Genomic DNA, 15,607 nt, shown 5'->3' on the forward strand with positions numbered 1-15,607 from the left:
AGTGAAGTGACTTGCCCCAGGCCACAGAGCAGACAAGTGGCAGAGCTAGGATTATAACACATCTGTAACCTACATAAACTAAACTAGTTTACTTCTGACTCTCAGGCCCCTTCTCTATCCACTGACGGAGAGATTGATGTAAAAACTTATTGGTAGTTATTGAGCATTACTGTGTGCAGAGCGGTGTAGGACATGCTGGAGGAGTACCATACTGAGCTGACGGGCGTGTTCCACGCCCACAAGGAGCTGATGGTCAAAATCCCCGGCAACTTCAGAAACTGACAACTTAAGCCAAAAGGTTTCAGGCAGCCAACTGGATCGTTAGCAAAAACCGGGTTTTCAGTTGTGGCCGAGAGTTTGAGAACCTCAGTTTGTAGTGCATGGGACTGACTGGCGGTGGGGGACACCCTCAGGATGAGGGGGGAGGTTGAGGCCGGGGAGCAGCATGTGCCTTTGTGAAGGCACATCTCCAAGAAGCCTTCCCTGACTAAGCTCCCCTTTCCTCTTCTCCTACTCCCTTCTGCCTCACCCTGTATCGTTCCTTTTATTCATCTCACCTCCCAGTCCCTCGGCACGTATGTATATATCTGTAATTTATATATCTGTAATTAATGTCCGTATCCCCCTCTAAACTGTAAGCGTGTTGTGGGCAGGGAATGTGTCTGTCCTATTTGAGTCTCCCCAGCCCTTAGTACAATGCTCTGCGCATGGGAAGAACTCCATCAATCTGATTGATCAACTGAAAGCGCAGAACTGCACACTGGATTGAATTTGTTTTCCAGTACAAACCTGCCTTCTGTCCTCCCAGCCCAAACACCTGTTGACTTGATGTCAGGTAGGAGTCTGCACAACTCGGCTTCTCGGAGAGAAATAGGGTACAGACACTGCTAGACACTCCGTCTTCCACCTGACGGGTGTCTAGCTTAGATCCCACAAGCTTCTGCATTGAGCCCAGAAGGACTGAGGCTGTGCAGTGACCCTGCAGACAGGACTATAGTCCCAGGGAGGCTTGACCCATTTATAGAAATAAGGGCCCTGGGTCTCCTCAGTCCCAGGCAAGTCAGACAGACTAGCTTCCTGCACAGAGCCCAGGTCCCTGTCCTCCCATGAGTGGCAGCCGCCTCATCACTCTTCTTCCCCTCTATTATTCTCTCTCTCTCTCTCTTTCACACACACACACACACACACACACACACACACGCACCCCCACCCCACCTATCTTTGGGGTAGCAATGCAGTCCACTCAGCAATGGGGAAAATCTGGGAATTGACTCTGCCCATAGTGAAAGAGAGGTGATCCTCAAGGCTGGGTAGAAGCACTGAGCAGCTCCTCTGGAGAGATGCCCCAGGCCACTGAAGACTCTTGTAGCCGTCATCTATCACCCCCCAGATCCCACCTTCAGCTTCTTTAACCACTTTGACCCCTTTCTCACATTCTTTCTCTCTTTTTCCATGCCCACTTTGATCCTTGGAGACTTCAACATCCACATAGATGTCCCCGGTGACCCCTCTGCCGCCCGCCTCCTATCACTCCTCAACAACGCCGACTTCCTGCTCCACCCCACCTCCCCCACCCACTAACTTGGACGCACACGCGATCTCATCATCTCTAACCGCTGCACAATCTCCCCCATCACCAACTCTGAAATCCCTCTTTCTGACCCCAACCTTCTCAGTTGCCTCCTCTCCCACACTCTTCTTTCTCATAAATCTGTACTGTTCCCCCACAGAGACCTCCGCTCTCTCGACCCCATCCATCTCACTCAGCGCATCACACCCCACCTATTCTCCATACCCGATCTACCCCCTCTAGGTGACCAAAAAGATGCTCTCAATACCACCCTCTCTACTCAAGTCAACTCACTCGCTCCCCATCCCTTCGTCGCTCTCACACCACTAAGTCCACAGTCTTGGATCACCTGCACCATCTGCCTCCTTCTCTCTTCTGTTTGAGCCGCTGAATGCCACTGGAGGAAATCGAAACATCGGGCCGACCTTGTCCGCTTCAAGTCTGTCCTTCCTTGCCGTAACTCTGCCCTCTCCTCTGCCCGGCAGAGCTATGTCTCGTCCTGTATCGACACCCATTCCCATCACCCTCGCTAGTTGTTCCAGACATTTAACTCCCTCCTCAGGCCCTCTGCCCCCTCTCCTCCTCTATCCCTCGCCCCGACGATCTGGCCGTCTACTTTAAGAAAACTAACACCATCAGGTGTGAGCGCCCCCAAATCACCCCTCCCCATCCTCAATCTCCTCTCCGCCCCCTTTTCAACTTTCCCATCCTTCCCAGCAGCATCTCCAGGGGAGACCTCCTGCCTCCTCTCAAGTGCCACCCCCTCCACATGAGCATCGGACCCCATTCCTTCACACCTTATATAAACTCTCGCTTCTTCCCTCCTTAGCTGCCATCTTCAGCCGATCACTCTCTAATGGCTTCCGCCCCACTCCCTTCAAACATGCCCATGTCTCCCCCATCCTAAAAAAAAAGTCCTTTGACCCCACAGCCCTCTCCAGTTATCACCCCATCTCCCTCCTACCCTTCTTCTCCAAACTGCTTGAGCGAGTTGTCTACACTCGCTGCCTCTCCTCCAACTCTCTCCTGGACCCCCTCCAATCTGGCTTCTGCCTCCTTCACTCCACTGAAACGGCTCTCTCAAAAGTCACCGATGATCTCCTTCTTGCCAAATCCAATGGCTCCTACTCTATCCTAATCCTTCTCGACCTCTCAGCTGCCTTTGATAGCGTGGACCATCCCCTTCTCAACGACACGTTATCCAACGTTGGCATAACTGACTCCATCCTCTCTTGGTTCTGCTGTTATCGCTCTGGCCATTCGTTCTCTGTCTTCTTCTCATACTCCTCCTCCCCATCCCATCGTCTAACTATAGGGGTTCTTCAAGGGTTAGTTCTTGGTCCTCTTCTATTCTCCACCTACACTCGGTCCCTTGGCGAACTCAACTGCCCCCACGGCTTCAACTGTCATCTCTGTGCAGATGACACCAATCTCTATCTCCTCTCCTGTTCTCTCTCCCTCCCCTCCAGGCTCACACCTCCTCCTGCCTTCAGGACATCTCTATTTGGATGTCCTCCCCTCACCTAAAACTCATCATGTCCAGGACAGAGCGCCTTATCTTCCCTCCCAAACCTTGTCCTCTCCTGAACTTTACCATCACTGTGGACGGCACAGCCATCCTTCTCCTCTCACAAGCCCACATTCTTGGTGTCATCCTTGACTTCGTTTTTTCTCATTCACCCCACATATCCAGTCCATCACCAAATCCTGCCAGTCTCCCAGCATCGCCAAGATCCGCCCTTTCCTCTCCATCCAAACCACTACCACATTGGTACGATCACTCATCCTATCCCAACTGGATTACTGCATCAGCCTCCTTTCTGACCTCCCAACCTCCTGCCTCTCTCCACTTCAGTCCATATTTCACTCTGCTGCCCGGTTTATCTTTCTCTTCATTCATTCATTCAATTGCATTTATTGAGCGCTTACTGTGTGCAGATCTCCCAAAAGCGCTTCCCAAAAGCGCTTGGGAAGTACAAGTTGGTAACATACAGAGACAGTCCCTACCCAACAACGGGCTCACAGTTTAGAAGGGGGAGCCAGACAACAAAACAAAACACGTAGACAGGGGACAAAATCGTCAGAACAAACAGAATTAAAGCTATTTGCACATCATTAACAAAATAAGTAGAATAGTACAGTGCCAGGCACTGAACAAGATGCAAGCTAATCTGGTAAACTCGTTTTGTGCTGGGAATGTGACTGCTAATTCTACTGTATTGTACTCTTCCAAGCGCATAGTACAATGTTCTGCACGTAATCAGCTCTCACTTCAGTTGATTGATTGAGTGTCTGCTCCTTCCCTCCCCCTCCAGGGGGCTCAGTTTTTAATTCCCATTTTACAGATGAGGTAACAGGCACAGATAAGCAAAGGGACTTGCCCAAGCTTACACAGCAGACAAGGGACAGAGCAGAGATTAGAACCCATGTCTGCTGACTTCCAGGCTTATGCTTTAACCCTTAGGCCACAGCCTTGAGAAGTGAGATTGCAGAAAGGTTTTAGGTTGAGGTAATTCTCCAAGCCTCCCCAGCAGACACTCTTGGTAAATTCACTGTCAGGTTCTGCTCTTGTCATTTGCTTTCTCTCAGCAACCCTCAGTAAGGGAAACGAAGTGAGGCAGAGCTCAAGACTGGAAAGCAGTAGCAAGAGAACTTTGCTGCTTTTGTCTCATTGTCCCTCACCTAGTTCATCAACTCTCTACTTCCCCACCACTACATGAACACTCCCCTTCCCCTTAACTACTCATGGCTTTTAGAAACTCATGTCAAATCTCTAAAGGCTCTCAGAGCCACGTTTGTTTTTCAGTACTGTGAATCAATCCCAGTGTCTTCTACTTGGGAAAAAGGTCAATACCACCTGTCCTCCAGTCCCTTTCCATCCTCCTGTTCTTTCTTCCTCTGTCTTGTTTCCCTGTTCTTTTGCAGGGAAGGACCTAGAGAAAATACTGAAGTGATCCATTGCACCATTTTGAAAGGAAAGCAGGAGTCACTGGAATTTTGCTTGTTCCTTAGACAAGTTCAATAATTCAACCGTAACTTCCAAAGGATGAGTCAGAGTCCTGAGACTTATGGTTTGAAATGAACTTCTTCCCAGTTTGGCAAGTTTTTCTCTGTCATAGCTACTTGCAGATTATATCTAGCACATGTTAGAGGTTTATTTAGTTGAGCTAGCAAACAGAACCAACAGAAACGCACGGGTCATGTCACCTTCAAAAATCCCCGGTGGTTGCCTATCCACCTCCGAATCAAACCAAAAGTCCTCACTATTGGCTTCAAAGCTCGCCGTCACCTTGCCCTTTCTTACCTTACCTTCCTTCTCTCCATCCATAGCCCAGCAGGTACACTTCACTCCTCTGGTGCTAACCTTCTCACTGTGCCTCAGTCTCGCCTCCAGCCCCTGGCCCACGTCGTACCTCTGGCCTAGGACGCCCTCCCTCCTCAGATCTGCCAAACACTCTTCCCACTTTCGAAGCCCTACTGAAGGCCAACCCCCTCCCAGAGGCCTTCCCAGGCTAAGCCCCCCTTTTCCTCAGCTCCTCTTCCCTTCTGCTTCGCTCTTCCCCCCCTCCAACCCCACGGCACTATGTATATATCCACGATTCTATTTATTTATATTGATGCCTGTTTACTTTTTGTGAGTGTCTGCCTCCCCCACCCCTGACTGCAAGCCCTCTGTGGGCTCTCTTTATTGCTGTGTTGTATTTTCCAAGCGCTTAGTACAGTGCTCTGCACACAGTAAGCGCTCAAGAAATCCGCCTGACTTGACTGACTTGCCTGAGTGAATAGTTGAGCTGCACCTCTCTCTCGCCCCCTGGTGGCACCAATCGTTATACTGGGCGGCCGCGCCTCTCTATCGCCGCCTGGTGGCTTAAAAGTACGGTTCTGCAGTAAGCTTGTTCTGGAGACAGCAGAAGCTGCGCCTCTCCAAGCGCTGAGCTAAAGAGAAGCTCACCAGGTTGGACACAGCCCACGGCCCACATGAGACTCACAAGTCTTAATCCCCGTTTGAGAGATGAGGTAACTGAGGCTCCGAGAAATGAAGTGACGTGCCCCAGGTCACCCAGCAGAGACCCAGCAGAGCCGGGGCAGACCTGGGCTGGCTGTCTTAAGAGCCAGGTCCTTGTGACGCGCAGGCCCGGGCTGTAGCCACCAGGCGGCGCGGCTTCTCTCCCAAATGGTGATTCTGGGCGGCCGCGCCTCTCTATCGCCGCCTGGTGGCACTTTGCTCCAACAGCGCCGGCTTCCTTCCTGGGCGTCCTGCTCCTCTAGGTCGCCTCCGGCTCCTTTCCCCGCCGGGCTTCCCCCCCGCCCGGCCTGGCCCTCCCTCCTTCTCCACGTAGGCCAGACCGCCACTCTCCCCCTCTTCAGAACATTATTAAGGTGGCAGCTCCGCCAAGAGGCCTTATCCGATTAAGTCCCCTTTCCCTCGGGGCTCCTTAGCCCTTGTGCACCATCTCCACCTCTGGATCGGCGACCTTTGGACAGCCGCTATTTTCCCTGCAGCATTTATGCGCATATCTGTAAATTACACACTTTGTGTACAGAAATGCTGTGGGTGGGGTATGAGCATAGAGGGGTTATATAATAATAATAGCAGTGGCATTTGTTAAGCATTTAATATTGGGCAGGCACTATACAAATCACTGGGGTGAATACAAGAAGATTGTGTTGGACACAATCCTTCTCCCTCGTGGAGTTCACAATCTCAATCCCCATTGTGCAGATGAGGTAACTGGGGTACGGAGAAGTGAAGTGACTTGCCCAAGGCCATGTAGCAGACAAGTGGCGGAGCCAGAATTAGGACCCATTACCTTCTGACTTCCAGGCCCGTACACTACAGCGAGAGTGAGGTGAAAACACATTGGTAATTATTGAGCATTTACTGTGTGCTGAGCACCGTAGGACATGCTGGGGGAGAACGATACCGAGTTATTACTGTGGTATTTGTTAAGCACTTACTATGTGCCGAGCACTGTTTTAAGTGTCGGGGTAGATACAAGGTAATCAGGTTTTCCCGCGTGGGGCTCACAGTCTTAATCCCCACTTTATAGATGAGGTAACTGCAGCGCAGAGAAGTTAGCGATGGTTTGAGGGAGTCCTATGTGGGGTTCAGGGTCCTTTTCCTGTCAAGAGTTTGTAAACTGAGAACTGAAAGGGGCTTCTATATCCTCCACTCAACCCAGGGCTCAGGATTTTGTATTTCAGGATTTTGTGACATGCATAATAATGATGACATTAATAATGTCACTTGTTAAGCGCTTACTATGTATCAGGCACTGTAGGTACGGGGACTGGGGTCGTGGGGGGCGGGGGGGGGGGATTCAAGCAAATCAGGTTCAATCCAGGCCCTGTCCAACATGGGGCTCACTATCTTAATCCCCATTTTACAGTTGAGGTAACTGGGGCGCAGAAAAGTTAGGTGACATGCCTACGGTAACACAGCCGACAAGTGTCAGGGCCAGGCTTGAAACCCAGGTCTTTCTGGCTCCCAGGCCTGTGTTCTATCTACTAGGCCACACTGTTTTTGTCATGATATTAACATTCTCCACCCTCCTCCCGCTGCCCAGAGCCATCAATGTGTTTATATGTGAGAAGTTTTACTTTGGCATGTGCCGAAATGAAACGATAGTGGGTTTAAGTCTGGTTTGTGATACTTAGGGGTCGGTGGGGCTGGGGGTTATTCTGGGCAGAAGTGAGTTATTTCACTGAGGGGCGATGTGGGTTATTACACCTCTTGGGGCAGATGTGTCAGATGTCTGACATCTTTGTTGTCGGCATCGCCTTCACCTCGGTCGGCTCTGATGTCTCCAGCTCCTTCCTCATCATCTCCGTCGGCTCTGACTTCTCCCTTGTCTCCGGCTTCCCCTTCTCCATCAGGTCTGCGTCCCGTTGGCTCCGATGCAGATAGGGGTCCCACAGCACCAACCCCCTGCAGTGCACAGCTTGGGGTAGGATGACTCGAGGGAGATGCCTACTCTCCAAACGGGCTGCTCAATGCCTTGCCCGGCCTTATAGGATCATCCAGTTGCAGTGTGGGTCGGGTCAAACCGACTCTCAGACTTGGCCCACCCTGGAGAGATGGAGCTGTGGGTCACATTGCCCCCACAAAGAGAAGGTTGTGTGTGTGTTGTCTGTGTGTGGGGGGGAGCTTAAGCTTAGTACAGTGCTCTGCACACAGTGCATGCTCAATACATATGACTGGATGAATGAGAGAGAGAGAGGGAGATGGGGTTAGCTTTTGGGATAGAACAGTGAAGTGGGGGCTGCCACTCTTGTACAGCGACTGGTTCTGGAAGCCGACACGATGTGCAGGGAACTGGTTCTGTTGGGCACAGTCCAACAGTCAGCAGGGGTGTGGGCTGGTAGGAGAAGAATAGTGAGGCTTGGTACTAGAAGTTGACTTCTGCAGTTGTGCTGGACTTCCAGTCACTGGGGAATGAGGCCCTCCTGGAGGAACAGAGCTGGGGTCCTGAGGGCCACTAAGTGCTTAGTACAGTGCTCTGCGCACAGTAAGCGCTCAATAAATACGATTGAATGAATAGGGCACAGTGTTGCAGTCGTTTTAGCTGGGGTGGTGACTGTTTTTGGGGGGGAAGGGGAAAACAGTGTTTGCCCTCCCCCCCAAAAAAACAAACACAAAAACCAGGTTGTTTGCAATCTTGTTGATTCAGTTGTACTTACTGAGTGCTTACTATGTAGAGAGCACAGTACTAAGCACTTGGGAGAGTACAATATAACAATAAATTGACCTATTCCCTGCCCACAAGAAGCCTACAGACCAGAGAGGGGGAGATAGGCATCAATACAAATTAATTACAGATGTGGATATATGTGCTGTGGGGCTGGGATAGGGGAAGAATAAAGGGTGCAAGTGGTAATGAGGCAGGGAGTGGGAGAAGAGGAAAGAGTGGAGGGCGCAGTCTGGGAAGACCTCTGAAATTAGGCTTTGATTGGCACGGGAGAGTAATTGTCTGTCAGATTTGAGGGCGGAGGGCATTCTAGGCCAGAGGCAGCACTGATCTCTCTCCCTCTCTGCAGTCTCGCATTTCCTCAATCAATCAATCGTATTTATTGAGCGCTTACTGTGTGCAGAGCACTGTACTAAGCGCTTGGGAAGTACAAGTTGGCAACATATAGAGACGGTCCCTACCCAACAGTGGGCTCACAGTCTAGAAGGGGGAGACAGAGAACAAAACAAAACACATTAACAAAATAAAATGAATAGATATGTACAAGTAAAATAAATAAATAAATAGAGTAATAAATACGTGCAAACATATATACATATATACAGGTGCTGTGGGGAAGGGAAGGAGGTAAGGCAGGGGGGATGGAAGGGGGGGAGGGGGAGAGGAAGGACGGGGCTCAGTCTTGCCTTGAAGACATTTCTACTTGGATGTCCTCCTGTCACCTCAAGCTTAACATATCCAAAACAGAACTCCTTATCTTCCCACCCAAACCCTGACCTCCCCCTGACTTTCCCATCACTGTAGTCGGCACCACCATCCTTCCTGTCTCACAAGCCCCTAACCTTGGCGTTGTCCGTGACTCCTCTCTCATTCAACCCACATATTCAATCCATCACTAAATCCTATCTGTTCCACCTTCACAACATCCCTAAAATCCCCCCTTTGCTGTCCATCCAAACCACTGCCATGTTAACATAATCACTCACCCTGTGCCTCCTGGATTAATAATAATAACGATGACATTTATTAAGCACTTACTATGTGCAAAGCACTGTTCTAAGCGCTGGGGGAATACAAGGTGATCAGGTTGTCCCACGGGGGGGCTCACAGTCAATCCCCATTTTACAGATGAGGTAACTGAGGCACAGAGAAGTTAAGTGACTTGCCCAAGCTCACACAGCTGACAATTGGCGGAGCCAGGATTTGAACCCATGACCACTGACTCCAAAGCCCTTGCTCTTTCCACTGAGCCACGCTGGATTACTGCATCAGCCTCCTTGCTGATCTCCCAGCCTTCTGTCTTTCCCCACTCCAGTCCATACTTCACTCTGCTGCCCGGATCATTTTTCATTCATTCATTCATTCATTCATTCAGTCGTATTTATGAATGCTTACTATGTGCAGAGCTCTGTACTAAGCACTTGGAAAGTACAGTTCAGCAATAGAGACAATCCCTGCCCTCAACCGGCTTAGAGTCTAGAAGTGGGGAGACAGACATCAAAACAAGTAAACAGCCATCCATAGCATCAATTTAAGTAAATAGAATTATAGATGTATACACTCCAAAACACGTAAACAGGCATTAATGTAAATAAATAGAATTATAGATATGTACATAAATACACAAGTGCTGTGGGACGGGGAGGAGGGGTAGAGCAAAGGGAGCCAGTCGGGGCAGTGGGGAGGGGAGGGGAAGCTGAAGAAAAGGTGGGAGTTTCTACAAAAACCTTCACAACATGTCACCTCGCTCCTCAAAAAACACCAGTGGTTGGCCATCCACCTCTGTATCAAACTAAAACTCCTTGCCATTGGCTTTAAAGCACTCTTCCACCTTGCCCCCTCCTACCTCACTTCACAACTCTACTTCTACAACCCAGCCCGCACACTTTGCTCCTCTAATGCTGACCTTCTCACTGTGCCTCGATCTCTCCAATCTCTCATCCCTCTGTTTCTAGCTCTGAGAACTGTTGCTCCTGGAGACTGAGGTGTTGGGTAACAGATGAGGACCTCAGAGGGCAGGATGGGGGAACCCGGCCGCTCAGGCTCACTAATCCACGTGTGTCTTCCAAGGCCAGTTTCCTCAACCCTAAATGAGTTTCAGTCAGGATCTGTGGAGAAGCTCCAGTAACAGTTGACTTCCACCAGAAGCTCCTCTGCCAGGCACCTAAAGGAGGTCTTGGTGGTGAGTACCAAGTTTTTGCCCACACCCCTGCCAACTGCTTGTCCTGCCAGCACAGACACACAGAGAAGCCCTGCATTGCACCACTTGGGGTAGGATGACCAAGGTGGAATCTGACCAGCTATGTCTCTCCAAACAGATGCTGTTCAGTGCCTCACTCTGGCCTTGAGGACCAACCCCCTGAAGTGTGGGCACAGTCAAGTCAATCCGTAGATTTGCCCCACCAGTGAGGGACTGAATTGGGGACCATGGTGTCACTACAATGGGAAGGATTTTTTTTATTTATGGTGTGTGTGTGCGTGTGTGTTTATACGTATAGAGACATAGTGAGAGAGAGAGAATAATGGGGTTAGGTTTTGGAGAAGGATAGTTAGGAGGAAGCTGCCACTCTAGGTATGGAGACTGGTTCTGGAAACTGGGCCAGTGGCTCTGTACTGGGAAACTGGCTCCGTCTGACTTGACTGTGTGAGAGAAGACCCGGAGCCTTAATTCTATAGGTGGGTCAAGTCTCCCTGCAGCCATAATCCTGTCAGCTGAGTCAACATGCACACCCTCAGGCCCTGGAGAAGGGATCTATCTGGGCCTGCCCTTCGCCACTTCTTAGACTCTAGTGCCTGGAGTCAGGCAGGAAGACTATCAGTGTGTCTACTCTATTCCCCTTACTGTAGGGATTCCTCAAGGGTCAGTTCTTGGTCTCCTTCTGTTCTCTATCTACACTCACTCCCTTGGTGAACTCCTTCGCTCCCACGGCTTCAACTATCATTTCTATGCTGATGACACCCAAACCTACATCTGTGCCCCTGCTCTCTCCCCCTCCCTTCAGGCTCGTGTCTCCTCTGCTGTCAAGACATCTCCATCTGGATGTCTGCTCGCCATCTAAAACTCAATATGTCTGAGACTGAACTCCTTATCTTCCCTCCCAAACCCTGCCCTCTCCCTGACTTTCCCATCACTGTTGACGGCACTACCATCCTTCCCATCTCACAAACCCGCAACCTTGATGTCATCCTTGACTCCACTCTCTCGTTCACCCCTCACATCCAATCCGTCACCAGAAGCATCCGATTTCACCTCCACAGCATCGCCAAGATCCACCCTTTCCTCTCCATCCAAACCGCTACCCTGCTGGTTCAGTCTCTCATCCTATCCCTACTGGATTACTGCATCAGCCTCCTCTCTGATCTCCCATCCTCCTGTCTCTCCCCACTTCACTCTATACTTCACGCTGCTGCCTGGATCATCTTTATGCAGAAATGCTCTGGGCATGTTACTCCCCTCCTTAAAAATCTCCAGTAGCTACCAGTCAACCTACGCATCAGGCAAAAACTCCTCACTCTCGGCTTCAAGGCTCTCCATCACCTCGCCCCTTCCTACCTCACCTCCTTTCTTTCCTTCTACAGCCCAGCCCACACCTTCCATTCCTCTGCAACTAACCTCCTCACTGTGCCTCGTTCTCACCCGTCCCACTGTCGACCCCTGGCCCACGTCCTCCCCCTGGCCTGGATTGCCCTCCCTCCGCACATCCGCCAAGCTAGCTCTCTTCCTCCCTTCAAAGCCCTACTGAGAGCTCACCTCCTCTAGGAGGCCTTCCCAGACCGAGCCCCCTCCTTCCTCTCCCCCTCCTCATCCCCCCAGCCCTACCTCCTTCCCCTCCCCACAGCACCTGTATATATTTTTGTACATATTATTACTCTATTTATTTTACTTATATATACTATTCTGTTTATTTTATTTTGTTAATATGTTTTGTTTTGTTGTCTGTCTCCCCCTTCTAGACTGTGACCCCGCTGTTGGGTAGGGACCGTCTCTATATGTGGCCAACCTGAACTTCCCAAGCGCTTAGTAAAGTGCTCTGCACACAGTAAGTGCTCAATAAATACGATTGAATGAATGAATGAATGAATGAATTCCTCTCTGGAAAGCAGAGTTCTGAGATGGAGTTGCCGTAGAGGCAGACAGGGAGCTCAAAAGGCAGACATTGTACTCAAAACTGAGATTAGTCCAGTTTGGGATACAACTCCAGTACCTGGAGTACATGCCCAACAGTGCATTGCACATTGTAAGCGCTTAATAAATGCCATTATTATTGTTATTATGGCTCAGAGGAAAGAGCCCGGGCTTTGGAGTCAGAGGTCACGGGTTCAAATCCCGGCTCTGCCACTTGTCAGCTGTGTGACTTTGGGCAAGTCACTTAACTTCTCCGGGCCCCAGTTTCCTCATCTGTAAAATGGGGATGAAGATTGTGAGCCCCCCATGGGACAGCCTTATCACCTTGTACCCTCCCCAGCGCTTAGAACAGTGCTTTGTACATAGTAAGCGCTTAATAAATGCCATTATTATTATTATTATTATTATTATTATTATCATTATTATTATTATGCCCCTCCTAGGCTAATAGATTTGGAAGGGCGGTTAAGTATTATTTCAGCAGAGTTTTGCATTCAGTTTAAGTGGGATTGATGGTCTGTGTCTGGAGACCCCACCTCTCATGTGTTGGGGTCTTTGGGAGGAAGGAGCACTGAATGCTTGCCAAAAAAAGTCATCTGAAACCCATAGTTTTCTCTCTCCAGCTTCAAGACCATAGATGTTCCTGGTGATTTGACATCTGGTGATTTAGTTGTTGTCCTCAGCTGTGGACAGAAGGCACAGTGAGAAACCCAGACCTTCAGGATCACTAATCCAGATGTTCCTGCCAAGGTATTAGGTGTACATCAGCTAGGACTAACCGAGCAGCTCCAGTTATTCCCCACCTCCATCAAAGCGACGCGCCAGGATCCTGCACCATGCTGCCAGAGGAGGCCTCGGCGGTGAGTCCCCCCATTTGCATGTCCAAACGGCTCTGAGACCCGGAAGGAAGGCCCTCAGCCTCAACGCTTGACAGTGCGCAGGTTGGGGTGGGATGACTGAGGAGTGACTCTGACTAGCTATTACTCTTTCTTCAGAGGCTGCCCAGTGCATTTTCCCAGCCTTGAGGAGCATCCCTCCACAGTCTGGATGGTCAGATAAATTCTCAGCCTTGTTGAGCTATTGAGACGAAGCTGTGGTACTGCTACTTCAAAGGGAATGTGTCATGATGTGTGTGCATGTGTGTGTGTGAGAATGTGTTGGGGGTGGGTAGCTGGGTCAGCAAGGAAAAGCATGCCTCTGACATATACGCTGGTTCATTCATTCATTTAATCGTATTTATTGTGCACTTAGTGTGTGCAGAGCACTGTACTAAGCGCTTGGGAAGTACAAGTCGGCAACATATAGAGACGGTCCCTACCCAACAACGGGTTCTGGAAATGGGGCCTGGGTCTCTGTGCAGGACACTGGTCCTGTTTGACTATCTGTGAGACTGAAGACCCGGAGCCCTTCCGTAGATAGGTCAAACATCTCTGTGCCTTCAGGGTCACCCTGTACATCCACAGTCCCCAAAGAAGGGACTCCTCTGTGTCCGACAATGGCTTCTGGGGAAGCCAGGTAGGTGGTACTTTGTCAGGAGTAAGGCAGGGATTGTCACCATCTATCTCATCCTCTTCTGAGAAATTGAGTTCTCGGGATTCTAATAGGAGATGGATGTCCAGGGTAAGCGATGCAATGAGGTGCAGTACATAAGCTACCTCGAGAGTACATCATACAGGCTGGGGAGGTAAAAATGAAGGCAGTGTGTACTAGAAACTGACTTCTGTTTCTCGACTGTGAGCCCGTTGTTGGGTAGGAATTGTCTCTGTTGCCAAATTGTACTTTACAAGTGTTTAGTTCAGTGCTCTGCACACAGTAAGTGCTCAATAAATATGATTGAATGAATGTACCAATGTGCAGGTATCACTGGATTAAGGAATAATAATAATAATAATTATGACATTTGTTAAGCACTTACGCTGTGCCAGGCACTGTACTAAGGACTGGAGTGGATACCAGCAAATCAGGTTGGACACAGTTCCTGTCCCACGTGGGGCTCACAATCTCAATCCCCATTTTACAGATGAGGTAACAGGCACAGAGAAGTCAAGTGACTTTCCCAAGGTCACACAGCAGACAAGTGGCAGAGTCAGGATTAGAATACCAGGTGTACAGGCTTAATGCTTGGGGTACATCTCCTGGGAGAGAGGGATCCAGTGTTAAGGATAGGATAGAGCAGAGCAATGAACAGTCCTTTTATTGGAACTGCGTTGCATATCTCTAGGGGTTGAGGCCAGGAAAGTGGGAAAAAGAGAGAGAGAGAGAGAGAGAGAGAGAGAGAGAGAGAGAGAGTGAGAGAGAGTGAGAGAGTGTGTGTGTGTGTGTGTGTACACACACACACCCCTTTCTTCTCTGGGGTCCTGTAGCCTCCAACCTGAGTCTTTGTAAGGAAAGATTTGGTCCCAGGTACTGTAGGCCTTGCCATTCCCATGTTTAGTCTTCCCAGTGCACTGGAGATCCTTGACCTTTGAGTCCAGGCCTCTTGAAATATGGGAGTGTGGGGATCCATTCATTCAATAGTATTTATTGAGCACTCACTGTGTTTAGAGCACTGTACTAAGCGCTTGGGAAGTACAAATCGGCAACATATAGAGACGGTCCCTACCCAACAGTGGGCTCACAGTCGAGAAGGGGGAGACAGACAACAAAACAAAACAAGTAGACAGGCGTCAATACCATCAGAATAAATAGAATTATAGCTATATACACATCATTAATAAAATAGAGTAATAAATATGTACCAATAAAATCAATAGAGTAATAAATATGTGCAAATGTATACAAGTGCTGAGGGGAGGGGAAGGGGGTAGGGCAGAGGGAGGGAAGGGGGGGCGATGGGGATGGGAGAAGGAGGAGGAAGAGAGGAAAACTCTTTCAAATGTTTAGTGCAGTGGCTTTGCACACAGTCAGTGCTCAATAAATATCATTGATCGATTAGGTCAGGTGCCACAGCAGAGTATAGCAGAGTGGGGAAGCAGGAAGAAGGTGGGGTTCATCTGGCTATAACGCTGAAGGAAATAAACTGATAAAAACCAAGTTCCAAGTACCAAAACACATAATCCTAAAATTTCTTAAAAAGTACGCTCTCTGAAGCTCTACTAAGGTGAACTGAACCAAGAAACACCACTCTGAGAATAATCAACCAATCAATGTTATTTATTGAGCACTTACTCTCTGCAGAGCCCTGTACTAAGCCATTGGGAGAGGACAGTATAACAGAATTAG

General features: G+C 49.5%; 1 long non-coding RNA gene across 1 annotated transcript in view; it reads left to right on the forward strand.

Moving 5' to 3' along the window:
• The window catches only part of LOC119927044, a 37,583-nt gene that overhangs the window by 10,155 nt on the left and 11,821 nt on the right, over positions 1-15,607 (forward strand). The window contains exon 3 of the long non-coding RNA XR_005450386.1: positions 13,009-13,245. This is a non-coding gene — a long non-coding RNA (uncharacterized LOC119927044). The remainder of the gene's footprint in view (positions 1-13,008; positions 13,246-15,607) is intronic.

Source organism: Tachyglossus aculeatus, chromosome 4 (assembly GCF_015852505.1).
Source record: "Tachyglossus aculeatus isolate mTacAcu1 chromosome 4, mTacAcu1.pri, whole genome shotgun sequence".
Taxonomy (NCBI): domain Eukaryota; kingdom Metazoa; phylum Chordata; class Mammalia; order Monotremata; family Tachyglossidae; genus Tachyglossus; species Tachyglossus aculeatus.